The sequence below is a fragment of the Lactuca saligna genome, chromosome 4, assembly GCF_052625555.1.
Source record: "Lactuca saligna cultivar CGN05327 chromosome 4, ASM5262555v1, whole genome shotgun sequence".
Lineage (NCBI taxonomy): Eukaryota > Viridiplantae > Streptophyta > Magnoliopsida > Asterales > Asteraceae > Lactuca > Lactuca saligna.
The window spans coordinates 283,832,078-283,849,033 of NC_136420.1; the positions used below are offsets into that span (position 1 = coordinate 283,832,078).

Sequence of the window (16,956 nt, forward strand, 5' to 3'; positions counted from 1 at the left end):
CATTTATGACTCAATTTTGCCCATATTTGACCCCACCATGAGTTTACGGCCGTAAACTCATGGGGAATGGGTCTTGTGGCCGTAAACTCCCTAAAGGGGGTGTTCCTTTGAATTCCCAACTCATTTCCTAAGTCCCTCGCATCGTGCATGTCCCTAAACGCCACCCGGGTCCCTCCAAACACTTGTATCGGAGTGTTATCGCGACTTGAAGCATTTGTCCCTATCCAACAATCAATCTAAGTCCTAATTAGATACAAATGTGTATCTTTACCTTATAATTAGGAACCTCGTGTGTTTACAAGTCCCGGATCAACTCTTAGCATCCAAACCGTCTCGTATCTCGTCCGGTGAGTTCATACCCCTACTCTTTTTCAATGGTTTTTCAATGTTTTAGGTGGGAATACAAGCAAAAGTACAAGTATATCTTGTACTCAATCACATGATTTCAATTAAATGGTTTCATAATTGTACACTTTAAGAATTGAAAACCTTTTAAACAAACCGTTTTACCTTGCAGAGTTATTTGTTTTAACCCGATTTTCAATTCTTATTATACACTGTTATATTGTGTACTTGGTAATTGATTATTCACATTTAAACTGATAGAATACATAAAACATTATAATGTCTGTAATAAAACACTAAGGTTCAAGTGTAAAAGACAGGCTCCATTAGAAAACATGAAACATCTATATGTCCTTAACAATACACCTAGGCTCGAGTGTGATAGATAAATACCATCATAACACACAAATCACTGTAATGTCCTTAATAATACACCTAGGATCGAGTGTAAAGGACCATAATCATTAAATAACACCTAGGTTCGAGTGTAATGTCCTTAATAATACACCTAGGGTCGAGTGAAAAAGGAAACCATCATTAAATAAAACCTAGGCTCGAGTGTAATGTCCTTAATAAAACACCTAGGCTCGAGTGTAAATGACAGGTATGTAGAATATAGTCAGTTGTAAATACTACTTTCCTAGTCGAAAAGTAAAGAGTAATCTTAGTGATTGGAGACACGTCCTTGTAACACTTCCATGGCACGAGATAGTGGAGGACTAACCCTGTAACCAGAATCTCCGTTCGTAGGAGAGCGTGGCTTGAGTGTATAGATCTATACGGGACTGACAATCCCACACCTGGCTGCTAGCTACAGCCGAACCGAAAGGTTCAAGGGTGACGAGAGTCATAAAAAGGATATTGACCACGGTTCGAGTCATATCTAGTCTGAGTATGGTTAAGGACTCGCAATCTAGATTATTAACATTTCAGATTCATTTACTAGCTTTATGTACGTAGTGAAGCTAATGTACATTTAGGGATTGTAGATACACACACAGTCAGGAAAACATGGGGTTTTCCTGGGAAGAACACTGAACATAACCATAACCAGTAAAGACACACACACACAGTCAGGGAAACATGGGGTTTTCCTGGGAAGAACACTGAACATAACCATAACTAGTAAAGACACACACACACAGAGTCAGGGAAACATGGGGTTTTCCTGGGAAGAACACTGAACATAACCATAACCAGTAAAGACACACACACACACAGTCAGGGAAACATGGGGTTTTCCTGGGGAGAACACTGAACATAAACAAAATCGGTAAAGATATACATACAGTCAGGGAAAACATGGGGTTTTCCCGGGAAGGACACCGGACATAGTCAGAAACTAGTAATAGTTCACACACACACAGTCAGGAGAACATGGGGTTCTTCCTGAGTAATAGTGGTATGAAATTAGAGAAGTGTAATAAGTTAAACAGTTGAATTACATTTCACAAGAACAATCATGTTTTAATTAAACATCGTTTACTTTACTTTCGGATTTGGAAACTAACTTTACATAAGAAAATATGGGATTTTCTTGGATAACCACTTTTCAGGAAAACAAAGGAACTCGTACACTTTCAGAAAAACTAACCGCTTATGAACTCACCAGCTTTATGCTGATTTTCAAACCGCTTGTATTCTCAGGTCCGAGTTAGACAGGTACCCGAAGATCCTTTTGTGTGATGTAACACCCCCTTTGGCACGTATCACAATATTGTCCGCTTTGGGCCACTCGGCACGAGGACTTCCCAGGGGGTCACCCATCCCGGTACTACTCCTGCCCGAGCACGCTTAACTGCAGAGTTCTTATGGGATCTGCTGCCCTCACGGCTTTAAAACGCGTTGTGACAAGGAAGGTATCCACACCCCTTATAAGTAGATGTTTCGTTCTCCTTCCAAGCCGATGTGGGATCAGATCTAACCCACTTTCACCCCCCATTATAGGGTTCGACGTCCCCGTCGAACACATCGACCCGTGCCCTAGCTCTGATACCATTTGTAACACCCCCCTCTGGCACGTATCACAATATTGTCCGCTTTGGGCCACTCGGCACGAGGACTTCCCAGGGGGTCACCCATCCCGGTACTACTCCCGCCCGAGCACGCTTAACTGCAGAGTTCTTATGGGATCTGCTGCCCTCACGGCTTTAAAACGCGTTGTGATAGGGAAGGTATCCACACCCCTTATAAGGAATGCTTAGTTCTCCTTTCCAGCCGATGTGGGATTAGATCTAACCCACTTAAGGTGGATACCTTCCTTGACACAACGCGTTTTAAAGCCGTGAGGGCAGCAGATCCCATAAGAACTCTGCAGCTAAGCGTGCTCGGGCGGGAGTAGTACCGGGATGGGTGACCCCCTGGGAAGTCCTCGTGCCGAGTGGCCCAAAGCGGACAATATTGTGATACGTGCCAGAGGGGGGTGTTACAAATGGTATCAGAGCTAGGGCACGGGTCGATGTGTTCGACAGGGACGTCGAACCTTATAATGGGGGGTGAAGGTGGGTTGCACCTGATCCTACATCGGCTTGGAAGGAGAACAAAACATCTCCTTATAAGGGGTGTGGATACCTTCCTTGTCACAACGCGTTTTAAAGCCGTGAGGGCAGCAGATCCCATAAGAACTCTGCAGTTAAGCGTGCTCGGGCGGGAGTAGTACCGGGATGGGTGACCCCCTGGGAAGTCCTCGTGACGAGTGGCCCAAAGCGGACAATATTGTGATACGTGCCAGAGGGGGGTGTTACATGTGAAGACGGAGTTCTCAGAAGACTCATTTTGTATTGTTCATATATACTATGTATCACTTGTATAACTTATGCTTTTGAAACAAATGTAAATCTTTCATATATGTAATGTAATGGTTGATTTACTTTACTTACTATGTACATTGGAATTGATACTCTACGTGGAGTCAACCCCGGAAATGTTTACGCCTTCGGTTTTCGGGGTGTGACACACCCCCACCGAACATCACAAGATCCTGCCACTACCACAGATTTCATGCCCCAAGCACCATATAGATGCAATAATACATTCCCTCTGAACCCCATAACTAGATCTTCATTTTTCCCAAGTTGCAACTTCGGTGTATTCAATTTCTCAACTGCAGTACGAAGAAATGCTAACGCTACGAAATACGCTGATAATTCTCCGAAACCCTTTTTCCCGCCGCTCAAAATCCAAACAAGGATACGCATACCGACCCGGGAGTTGGCTGCCCAATCATTCTTTATCTACTTGCCCCAACACTGACCAATACCAGATTCCTGACTAATAAACACCTATCGTGGAGACATTCATCCTTCTCAAACAAGTACTTCCCGCATTAACTCACTCTGACCCCTTTCCTCGATCACCGACATCTCTGGTCTCATGATTTCTTACCGCATATCTCTATACTCCACTTATAACTGCTCTTGAAAAATCTCTGCTTTCTTACATACAGCACCCGGTTCTCCCCCACTTAGGGTTCGAACCGTCACCAAGTAGCACACAACTATTCCATAACTATATTCTCCAGCAAAATCGCACCTGCCCCCGGAAATTGCTACACAACGCCCGATAATCCCCCTTAAGGAAATGAATCGACCTCATATACTCTGAACCTCTGATGAACTCCTCAAGAACTCCTCGTCACGTCTGCCTCTAGTCGTTCCAAATCTTGTACCAATCTAGTACCAAACAACTCAACTGCTCAATAACATCCCTAGCTCATAGACTGAACCATAAAATCACCGTACCCCTCACCTCAACTCATCAACCAACGCTCCAACACCGGGATCATCCCAAGAACAGGTACTCACTCCCAAATTCAACACCCCATGGATAGAAAACTCTCTGCACCGCTGAACTTGACTGAACTCCCCACTGGTATCACTACAATACCTCCTACTATACTCAAATAGGTGTAGTGTGGTCCTCAAATATCTTAGTCCCAACTGACTATCTGCTCATGATAAATCACTGCCTCGCGGCACACATGCTACCTGATACTTTGGTGGGAAACCATCATCAATGACGACCTGCAGGGTTTACCCCTAAACCCAAAACTAAAACATCATGCTTCTCATATTTTCACACGTACATAATCAGTACCTCCCAGATCATAGGAGGTGACATCTCCTTTATCGACTGATCGCTCAACTCAGATCGAAATTCTCCCTTCTCACTGACTCCTTACTAAAATACTCTGAGGGACTCTCGATCTCCCTCTCAAGGGATGCCTCTTCGAACTTACTCATGACCGAATAACCGGAGAACCACAAACATCATTCACTACGAACCATGGTACTCATTCCATGACATCTCTTCTCAATATGCCCCGGTGTATGGTACCCGAACCATAACATCACTCCTCGATCCGCTCCGATGTATGGTACTCAAACCATAACATCACTCCTCAATCTCCCCTGATGTATGGTACCCGAACCATAACATCACTCCTCAATCTGCCCTGATGTATGGTACCCGAACCATAACATCACTCCTCAATCCGCTCCGATGTATGGTACTCAAACCATAACATCACTCCTCAATCTGCTCTGATGTATGGTACCCGAACCATATCATCACTCCTCAATCTGCCCTGATGTATGGTACCCGAACCATAACATCACTCCTCAATCTGCCCTATGTATGGTACCCGAACCATAACATCGCTCCTCAATCTGCCCTGATGTATGGTACCCGAACCATAACATCACCCCTCAATCTGCCCTGATGTATGGTACCCGAACCATAACATCACCCCTTGATCCGCTCCGATGTATGGTACTCAAACCATAACATCACTCCTCAATCTGCTCTGATGTATGGTACTCGAACCATAACATCACTCCTCAATCCGCTCCTTAGAACCTTCAGAATACTCCCTGTATCAAGTATGGGTCCTCTACTTTCAGTAGTACGGGCCCATACTACCTGCCACATCTACCCATACTTTCCACACGGACCATCCCAGAGCTTCTAAATAGCTGCTCGACCTGCTCTTTCACCAATCCCATCGCGCGTGCTCGCTCCCCAGCAAAATTCTCTATTCTACAAGCGCACTCATCTGGATAGGGTTATTCCCTAGGCTCTTTCGTCGTCCTCCCACTTCTTTGCTATCAGCTGCTGAAGAGCTCCTAATGATGCCAGCCATCTACCTCCTAAATATCATCATATTCACTTGGTAGCTGACTCCCATCATCGAGAGTTCCACAAAGCACAAAGCAAGCAGCATTCGAGCATTGAAGAACACATAGGACTCCCTCTCTGTGATAACTCCACCTTCTCGGCTCATCCTCGAAAGTACCACCGAACTCTGTAACTCTACCCCTCATGGGTTCTAACTGGATACTCTCACTAATCACATACTCAAAAGCATAACACATATAACAATGAGTCCTAGGCTAAAGCATCACAAATCAGGCCACTCTAGTCCTAACATATGAAATACCTAGCCTGTCTCTAGCATGTAATAATATCTCATAAAGTGCATCATAAATATCTCATAATACAAAAGTAAGGGTATTTTGGGAAATCACCGTTCGGGCTCTGGCTGATTGTACACACTGCTCCTTCTTGCTTTCTCTTTGAACTCTTATTCACTTTTAGAAAATTATTTCTTTAAAAACTTTTCTTACTTCCTCAGTTTGAGTCCAGATTTACCCGAAGGTGCATCCAAATCCCTCAAACCAAGGCTCTGATACCAACTTGTAACACCGTAAATTTCAAGACAAAATTTTCATTTAAAATAATCATTTTATTCTTAGAAACACTTGTTTAAAATCTCATTCATAGTCGATTTACAAAACATGATTCCATTTTCACTTGCATAGAAAACCAGGATCCTCCAAAATATGACTCTTTCTCTGGTGTGTACAATCAAGTCGGTGCCGTCCCGTGATACTGAAAGAGACCTGAAAAACATTACACAAAACACTGTAAGCACGAAGCTTAGTGAGTTCCCCAAAATACCACACATAACACATATTAGCCACTCGAGGCTATAACTCTATGGGTCCGTGCACCCAAACTCTGTGAACCCTCAGGTTCTAACTTTGGGAACCTTCCGGTTCCAACTCTATAAACATGCACATCATAAATCACATAGAAATAATGCAGTACAACACATCACATACAAATAGCATACAAACACTCTAATTACATAACTCTGGTTACCTACTCAAGGTAAAGTATAGTGAGAAGACTCACCTGGCAAGCAGAAAGCAGATATCCCCACACTTGAATCTCGAACTCGCCACCGCCTAACACGTAAGGCAAATACTCTCATGAATATAACTCTCATGAATATAACTCTCGAGGCTAGAAGACTCACCCAAAGGCCACATCGCTGACCAAACCCTAAAAGTCAACGGCCAACCCTTGGTCGAAACCAAAGTCCTCAGTCTAAGTCAACCCCTGACTAACCCTACTTGCCGAGTCATCCCTGTGACTCATCGAGTTCCCATAATCAGAACTTCACTCAAGCTGCGACCTAACTCGCCGAGTCACCCCGAGACTCGCCGAGTCCAACAACTCTAAGTCCACTCGCACACGACTCACCGATTCTCGACTCAACCAGAGAATATTTGGGACTCTTCGACAAGACTCGTCGAGTCCAAGAACAGACTCGCCGAGTCTACGGCGATCTTCAACCTACTCGCCGAGTTGTTCATACAACTCGCCGAGTTCCAGGCCATCTTCATCCAACTCGTCGAGTCCACCCATGTGACTCACCGAGTGCCACCGGTCTGAATACATTCCGAAGCATTCCAGGCCATGCAACTGCTCCAAGACATAGATCCAGTCTCCTACCACTCATCCATCATGTAAAGTGGCAAACTTTACGTGAATCCAAAGAGATCTAAGACATTTTCACATTGGGGCTAGGGTTTGGGACATGCAAGCTTCACTAAACACTCCAACACAGGGACTTTCATGCTCTTTGATTCTTCTCCCTTCCAGATCTGAGGTAGCAACCTCAGATCTAACCTCTAGACTTCCCATTTCATCCATAAACAATTTCTCACAAACCCCAAAATGAAGAAACAACATAACAACAGGTCAAAAACGATATATTACCTCTAAGTGATGCCCCAACTGCAATGCAATTCAAGTCCAAGCAAAGCCCCTTGCTCCAAGCCTTCAATCTTCCGAAAATTCCTTCAACCATTACTTCTCCAAGCTCCAATCCATGCAACAATGGTGCTTCTCCACGATTTAGGGTTTTCTGGGGCTCAAGGGGTGATAAAGAGGCTGGGAGGAAGACATAATGATCTTTATATAAGGCTCAACCCCGAGAATTAGGGTTTTCTCCACTCAGCACCTACTCGCCGAGTCCATGACACTGACTCGCCGAGTCGGCCACTTAACACGCGACCAAGTCGCGACTCTACTCGCCGAGTCCACACATGGACTCGCCGAGTCACTCTTTCCCAATTTACTCTTTTAGCCCTTCAACTCTACTCTTGATATTTCGGGATGTTACAAAAAATATCAGCATAAAGCTGGTGAGTTCATAAGCGATTTGTTTCTGTAAAAGAATAAGTTTTCTTTGTTTTCTGAAAAAGTTGTTATCCAAGAAAATCCCATATTTTGTTATAAGAAAAGTTTTCTTATTCATTTGTTACACAGTTTGGTTAAGAAAAATTATGTTATCCTAGGAAAATCCCTTCTTTTCCTTAAAAGTTAGTGGTTGGTTATCAATTTGAAATGCAGTGTACAAGTATCTACCATACTTATATTGTTTGAGTGAAGTTTCCTGAAAGCCTGGTTATCCTTGAATAGTACGTTAGTTTTAACACGTATATAAAACTATTAAGTGGGAAGTAAACTAATTCTTAAGGTTATTAGCTTACTAGGTACATTTTTACCAATAAGAAAATCTCCGTTATCTAAATTGCGAGTTCCATAACCATACGATAGACTAGATATGGCAATAAGAAGTCCAGTATCATTTTATGACTTTTGTCACCCGTAGACCTGTCGGTCCCACTATAGCTAACAACAAGGTGTGGGGTAGTCAGCCCTGTATAGATCTATACACTCAAGTCACGCTCTCCGTCTAGGAGATTCTGGTTACAGGGGCGGTCCTCCACTCGCGTATCTCTGTGGAGTGTTACCAAGGACATATCAAAAGTTCTAAGTTAATGCTTTTAACAATAACGATGTGTAAAAATCATTTCTAAAATATAAAATATAATATTTTATAACGAGTTTCACAAATAGTTTGAAAACTAATTATGCAAGTTAAACGGTTGGTTAATTACAGTCTCTAGTGTTAAAAGTATACGGAATATGAAACATTTCAAATGAAATAAAAGTTTGAGTACAAGATTTCCTTGTACTTTTTCTTGTATTCTCCCCTGAAAACATTGAAAAACACGGAAAATAGTGTAGGGGTATGAACTCACCAGACGAGAAATGTGCCGGTTAGGATGCTAAGTGTCAATTCGGGGCTTGAATACAAGCGAGGTTCCTATGTAATATGAAGAGATACATAATTGTATCTAATTAGACTTTCAACTACTAATTAATTAAGATAGTACACTCTGAGATGCGAAAACACTTCATTTCAAGTGTTCGGAGTGATTCGGGTTGCATCTAAGGAGGTGTAAGGCCTTGATATGGAGTTTTCTCTTCAAGAGTAAACTCCTAAAGGATTTTTAGGCCCAATGACCATATCCCCATAAGTTTACGGCCGTAAACTCATGGGTGGTGTGTTCTTGGATGCTTAATGATCTTATAACACTCGTGGAGTTAGGCTAGGTTCAGTTCTAAGGCATTGGAAGTGATTAAACCATCAAAGAGACCATTTTAAGGAGTTTACGGCTGTAAAGTAGGAGTTTACAGCCGTAAACTCTCACATGCACTTTCCTTGTGTGTTTTGGTGATCCTAGGTTAAGCACAAGTGGTTCTAGTCCAATGTACAATCCATGGAAGGAAGTTAAGGCACCATTTGACCACTTTAGAGGAGTTTACGTCCCAGGAACCATTCCTTGGGGGGTTTACAGTCGTAATCTCTTAAGGAGGTGGTTTCTTTCATGTTTAAGGTCCCTAACACAATGGTGGTTGGTTCTAGACATTATTCCAAGACATAGGGGGTGTTTAAGGGGCATTTTCACACCTTAAATCGTGTTTTCGGCCATAGAAGGGGTGTTTACGGTCCAAGCATGCTCTTGGGCTGTAAACTTATGTTTAATCCCCATATTTTATGTTTTTGGTGTTCTAAGTCCACTCATGTAAGCCCCTAAGTTATTGCTAAGCACTAGAAGTGATTTGGGAGGGTTTTGGGGCTCCAAAATCCCATTTAAGTGTGTTTACGGTTTAGGGCTATTCCTGGGCTATAAACACAATTATTTGGTCCTTTTGGATGATTTAGACACAGATTTGAAAGCTAAACATGCTACACTATCAGCTAGGCTGGATTGCTTACCAATTTGGAGCTTGAAATGGGTGATTTTGGATCAAAACTTGGATTGTAGAGAGAGAGAGAGAGAGAGAGAGAGAGTAGAGAGAGTGAAAAAGCTTTAAATGAAGTTCTTTCACCTTTATATAGGGTTAGATTTTGAGGCTCGGTGGAAATCTACCCGATACTGACATTAAACGAGGCTTATGGTCGTACCCGATTTAGTTGTCGTAAGCCGACGTGCTAACCTTATGATTCCTCGGTAGATACATCAGGAATATATATCAATCGAGTCTGGCAGACAGTAGGATGTGTGCTTTCCAATTCACTTCCTGTTGCTTGTTTGGTTGTGGGCTTAGAGTAGATGCACCCAGGCTACTATCTATTCGATCTTTTCTATATATATATATATATATATATATATATATATATATATATATATATATATATATATATATATATATATATATATATATATTCTGTATACACCCAGTAATCATAAGGAGAACCAGGTATGGGTCTAGTCATAGTATACAAAATCAGTACACCGTTTTCTAGTACAAAAACATACCTTTCAGATACAACATGTATTAGACTAAACAAGAAACTTATCAGTAAAAGGGTTTAATCCATTTTATTAAAGTTGTATAAATTAATGGACCTTTAATGGTTAATTCTATAATGCCTTAGTTTATATATCATGGTTATATATAATTAATATCCGATAGACAGTTGGATGTGTGCTCTCCGCCTTACTTCCTGATCCTTGTTTGGTTGTGGGCATAGGGCAGATTCACACAATTAACTATCCATTCGCTATTAGATTATATAAAGCTAGTATAAACTAAGTGATTATAGAAGGAACTATTGTGGTTACCATTTTTACTAAAGGAAATAAGGGTTTTTCTTAAAGAATGTTTTCATCAAATAAAGGATCTATTACAGTTAACTCTCTAAGTACCAAATGAATCCAGAAGGGTTATGTACAATAAAGATCTAACAAACAATGAGATGTGTGACTTCTGCCTCACTCCCTGTTCCTTGTTTGGTTGTGGGCTTAGGGAAAATTCACACAATCGATTGTATGTTTACTCTAAATTGTATATAACTTGTATCCATTTAGTGCTCATAGAAAGATTGCAGAGTCATTTTACTTATCATTTATCGTATCAGAAAATATAGGATTTTTCTGGAGGAACATGCGAACTTTTCTAAAAAGAACTTACAACATACTTTACATCACTAAAATACTTATGAACTCACCAACTTAAATGCTAATCCTCTCTTTCAAAATAACTTGTATTCTCAGGAAACTAGTAGATAGGTATGCGCGCTGGGATTCTGAAGATGAAGTATAGAAGCTTCATGTCTTGTTTTGTTATTTACTTTTGGATTCAATCTTTTGTGAATCACTACTTTGTAAACACTTTAATATTAATGCAATGGTTGTTTGATACTATAATGACTATGATACATGTGTTGTGATACTAAACATGATGTCCTCCGCCCCCGAACATTTCTGCCATTCCGGTTTTGGGGTGTGACAAACTATTATTGCGTATGATTCCAAAACCCGACTAGCAATCGTAGCTCTTAAAAGATGTTGTCGAACAATGAACAAATCAATGACGCATCCATTAGACTAGGGATCATATATTCCTCCATTCTAGATATCATATGGACTAAGACATGGATTATAATCATTCTCTCTATCCATTTGTTGTTTCCCGATTTATGACGACCGACTAATTGAACAAATCAAATCAGTCCAGGCTTAGCCAAGCACTTAGGGTCTCATCACTAAATCATCGAGCAACCTACATATATTTGGTTTTTTCCTTTAAAGAGTAAAAGGAAAGGTTAAAATTTGAATCATATGCTTATTCTACTACTTGTTGAATCATACACAAAGGCATGTTTTATTACATCGAGTTACCAATGCGTTTTCGTACAATCAATGTATAACCAAATCATAGTCAACAACTTATATCTATAGGTTTGAAGAACATAAGATATTATCGTCTCATGATCACTCGTGATAAAATCCATGAAATGAGTCAAATGAGCGAGAGTTGAATACAATACTCAAAACTTATGAGCACTCATGAATGTTGTAGTAACTCTTGCTATGTCCAACACGTTCGACATTTAAAAGCCAACTTCATGACAGTCTTGTCTTAATACCTACTTCCAACGTATTATCAATTGTGGATGGTTTGAATAACATAATTATTCGGGAAGAATGACCTAGTTATTCTGGAAGTCAAAACATGGAAAGTGAAACACAAGAATAATCGAATCCAATATGGTCTCTGAACTTATGAATATAAATAGAACACCTTTTATATATCACCATATTAATTACACATTCTTCATTGTATAATGTTTCAACTAATAAACTTCATACTTGAATCAAAACAATAGTCATGCCATGCTCTAAGCATGCACACTATGTTTATCCAAACAATAGTCATGCCATACACCAAGTATGCACATTATGTTTGTCCAAAAATTAGTTATGCCTTACACCAAGTACACACTAAGTTTGTCTATAATCTTTACTTTGTGAAATAGATCGATTGAATATAATTCCAATGATTCTCATTTCACAATCCCAAATCCTTATCGTAAATGTAAGAATTCCAAATTCCTACCATTTACCGAAATCTGTTAGATTTTAAACTTATCTACACTGAACCTCTTGTAATTATTATGCACAAAATCACAAAGACTTGTCAACAGTCATTACAGAGTATTCCAAAGGAGATCAACTCCATGGAAACGAAGTCTCATATTTAAATTACATTGCTTTGAGCATCCTTCTTGCATTAAATTTTCTAATTTTACACAAATTTAATAACTTCCACCTATGGAGACATTTCCATATTCCCATTTTGACTATCACTTTGGAACAAGAGTTGCCACCTTTCAGAATATGTCAATGTGGTCCTTCCAAAATTAATACTATACTTCTAACTGTCCCTGAGCAACCAATCTTTGGTAAACCATAGATTCTCCTTGACAATTGCTTAATCAAATTAGTCATATCTAGTTCCAGTACTTTTTCCCTCTTAATGATCTAAGCATTTTGAAATTTTAGAGCAAATCAATATTATAGCACATGAAATCGATCCTATATCCGAAGCATATGGGACATGATTCATGATGTCTCACATAAAGACATGATTTTAGACCAGTCTTTTGCTACAATATTTTTATTTTCCATGTTTTCATAATTCGACTATGAAGAGAGATGTTGTAATCATAATCGAATTTTGAGAACGCAATATATATATATATATATATATATATATATATATATATATATATATATATATATATATATATATATATATATATACCATCTTATAATGCATTTATCTTTATGGGCCCTAAGCATTTTAAGACTATTGTCTTAAAAAACAAGGAGAAGGGATCTTGACCCTTTATTATCATTCTAACGGTCCAAATGATCTCACAGGACATTCACACGGATCGACCATCTCCTGATACCTTCTTCTCCCGCTCTTCCATGTTCATTTCAAAATTTGAATACGCTATCCTTTTCTCTCTAGAAACCCTAGCTATAATCGCCATCACCACAACCACTTTTCTCATTCTCTATTTCTTAACCGGCGACCCATCACCACAACCACCAAAAGCACCTCCTTCAACACGAAGACCAGAAAGAGAGATGAATTTTAATCCTACACATGCCGATGATTTGCTCTTTAAAAACTAAAACCTAGATATCGTGTGACCATATGTCGCCGCACCATCGCTTGCCGCCTTCCCACCATTATCAATTTACTGGCCTGTGGACAGCTTAACCATCTTCTTTACCTGACACTACCCTCGAAAATTGATTTAACACTTGAACTTGTAAGTATTTTCCTTTCAATTTTTGTTTGCTTATGGTTTATTTTATTGCTTTAGATCTATTTAAACCACCGAAACATTTTGAAGTTTTAAACTCTTCTCGTTTGATTCTAATAGCTCGAGTTTGTATTTTGGTCATAATGCTCCCAAGCCCCAATAATTTTACAGGTATGTATTCATAGAATCGATTTTGTGATTTTTTTATCTCGGATTTTCTCAAAACATATTTTCTTTTATGTATTTTGTTTCTTCCCAATTTGCTCAAGAACTCTAATTATTTGACATATATTGTATTGATTTTCAGATCTATGTGTGTATAATCATGGTTTTGGCAACTTAGAGCTGGATTTCAAGTTTTTTGTTTCTTCATAATTAGTTTCCTATACGCAGACAAATGTTTTTTTGTAAATTCATTGTTTTTATTGTTGAAATGAAGCTGCAGAAAATGCTTGGATATAGTTCTATACTGATGTTATATTGTTTGCAGGAGTGGATTGGAATTTGGGTTCATCAAGGGCTTTTTGTACACTTAATATTTTCACATTTCTCATAAATGAGTTGTAAATGGTATCCATTGTGCAGGAGCATTTCTGGGATTTGTGTCCCGCTCTCTAACATCGAGCCCTAAACTACAATTTAAAGAAGTATAATAGGTATCTGTTTATTTTTTCTTTTCACTCATCTTCATCTACTGATCTAAACCCCTTCTTTAATGGGATATGTGTTATTTAACTTTATATATGATAAAATTTCTAATTATGTGTTTCTTAACTCTAATGGCTCAAAACACTTTAAAAATCACTAATGATTTTGTATCTTTGTTCATATAGTATATTTTATGGTATTAATACGTAAATCCTACTGTTCGTGTCTAATGTTTACAAATATTGATTAGGCCAAGTGATTTTGGGTTTGATTTTAACCTAACATAGCATCTCCACCATCCAGTGAGTAGACTCTTGCTATCACAATTTTTAATGCAAATATTTGTAAATTCTGCTAGCTTTTAGCTGATTACAATTAGAAAGTATTTTCTTTATTTTAATAATTCTTTTAGTTACATCGAAATTTGATGCAGAAAAGTTATTGAAGAAAATGAAAAGGTTTTGTTTGAAACCTGATGATTCAACAAGTTTGGGTGTTTAGTAACACATTTGACAACAAGGTAAGAAAATTTATACTTCTCTTGCTTGTATATGTCATCTTCTCAGAAACCACAAAATTCTCATGTTTTTGAGATGTTTGTATTCTTGACAATTTTGGTTTATAACTGTATGATGTTTGTGTAATTGTGTATGTGTGTATGCATGTCTGTTTTTTTATGTGTTGCTCTCTCTCTCTCTCTTTCCTATTTGTGTGTGTTGTAAACACATAGTAGGATATTGTATTAACTGCATGTAGTAAGTACAACGTGGTAATGAATAAAATTAGGATGTTATAATACACAAATAAATAAAATTAGGTTGCTATTTTTTAGCAGTTACGCTTAACTTTTTTGCTTTCCATATCTCTAATTCCCCGATAATGGTGTTGGTGGATGCATATGAACATTTATTTCGTATTTATTGGATCTTTAATATACCCGATTAATTGAAATCTCATTTTTTACAATCTTCATGCTTACAAGTTGAGATCGTTGACTAAGGAAATAGAGGGTGCTTACAATCTTTCTTGCTTCTGCCTGTTTTCTTCTTGGTTATGACTAATGTCAGATCTAAGTTTTCTTGGAATCGATATATGTTAGAACCAATATACGAATACATAGTGCATCTTTCATGGTTTTTACAGATCTTCAAATTTGGGACAGTAAAATACTTTATTTCCGATTTTTGGTTTTGTTTTTTCGTCTTTATCTTAGTATATCAGATCAAGGAATGAAGTTCTTATTTTCTAATTTTCATATTATATATATGAAAATATAAGTTCCTTTACTTTTTTTCGTATTTAGATATTGAAAATCTTTTCGTTTTTGATTTCTGCTTTTCAGATCTGTTAATGTAAGATATTTTAATTTCTACACTGTTTGCTTTGCTTTAGGTTTGTAGGTCTGAAATACAGAACTTGCCAAGGCAGAAATCTCACCATTTTGGAAGATTTGTTATCTGTTTATTAGATGTTAGAAGGAGTAACTGGTTATTGGTTTTGTTATAGTGAATAATCACTGTTTCATTTTGAAAGATACATGCAAGTAAGTGTTTCATTTTGAGAGATACATGCAAGTAAGTTTTGATATATATGGAAAAGTTGTTGATTGCCAGATGATGAAGGGTTAAAAATAGTTGTTTATTTTTAAATTGCTTGTGATATTTACAAATAAAAGATTAAAAAGAATTAGAATTTAAAGAAAGATCAAATTTGTTGCTTTTATTTAAAATTGTTGTAATGATTTAATTTGATGGATTGATGAAGTACACGATAAAAAATTAAAATTTTGTTTGATTATTAGTTGTTATTAAAAAAAATTGAAATGAAATAACCTTATTAAAAGTAAACTTTCAAATTACGATATTTTAGTTGGAAAGATTGAACTTGTTTAAATTTCAATTTTATTATATAGGTATATTTTTTTAAAAAATAATTGTGTCTTAAATATATAATACAAAGAGAAGCTAACACGATAATTGTAAATAAAATATAGAAGAATTTTTTTTAAAAGGTTTAAAATCATTGATTTTAAAAGTTAAGCACAAAAATATCGTTTGGTACTTCTAAATCACTTACATTGCTTTTTTCATTTCCGACTGTCTAATCTATTTCTTATACATTGCCAACTCAATAAAACCATTTTATTACAATTTAAACTTTTAACAATTATATATTTTTCGGCAATATCTATCTTCATGCTAGATATTTGACGTAAAAATAATACTAAAATCAGCATCTAATAAAAACATTATAATCTTATATTCATATAAATGATTTTTTCTAATCAAAGTTTACTTATGATTTATAAGGATTTATAATAAAGTCAACATATAAAAAAACATTATAATCTCATATTCATATAAATGATTTTTTATAATCGAAGTAGAAAGTAGTTTACTTATAATTTAGAATACCAAAGCTTAAAATGATACCTGTTAATATACATAAAAGTACGTAACTACCATTTTTGATAATCGAACACTTTTGATATCTAAATGTTTGAATCTACAGTTATAGTATGATTTCTTATGACACAATTTATTATTTAATATTAATAACCCTTATTATTACAAATATAAAATAACTGAATTTTAATACACCGGAAACAAAGCACAAAAGAACAAAAAAAAAACCATATATAATTTAATATTTAACTTTTTACATGTTGATGTCATGTATAGTCTTGCTTAAAAGGT

The 16,956-nt window shown here is 37.5% G+C and overlaps 1 pseudogene; it reads left to right on the plus strand.

Annotated features, from left to right (window-relative positions):
* The first annotated feature begins 2,927 nt into the window (after window positions 1-2,927).
* Window positions 2,928-3,045, plus strand: LOC145044771 (5S ribosomal RNA; annotated as a pseudogene).
* Window positions 3,046-16,956: the final 13,911 nt, after the last annotated feature.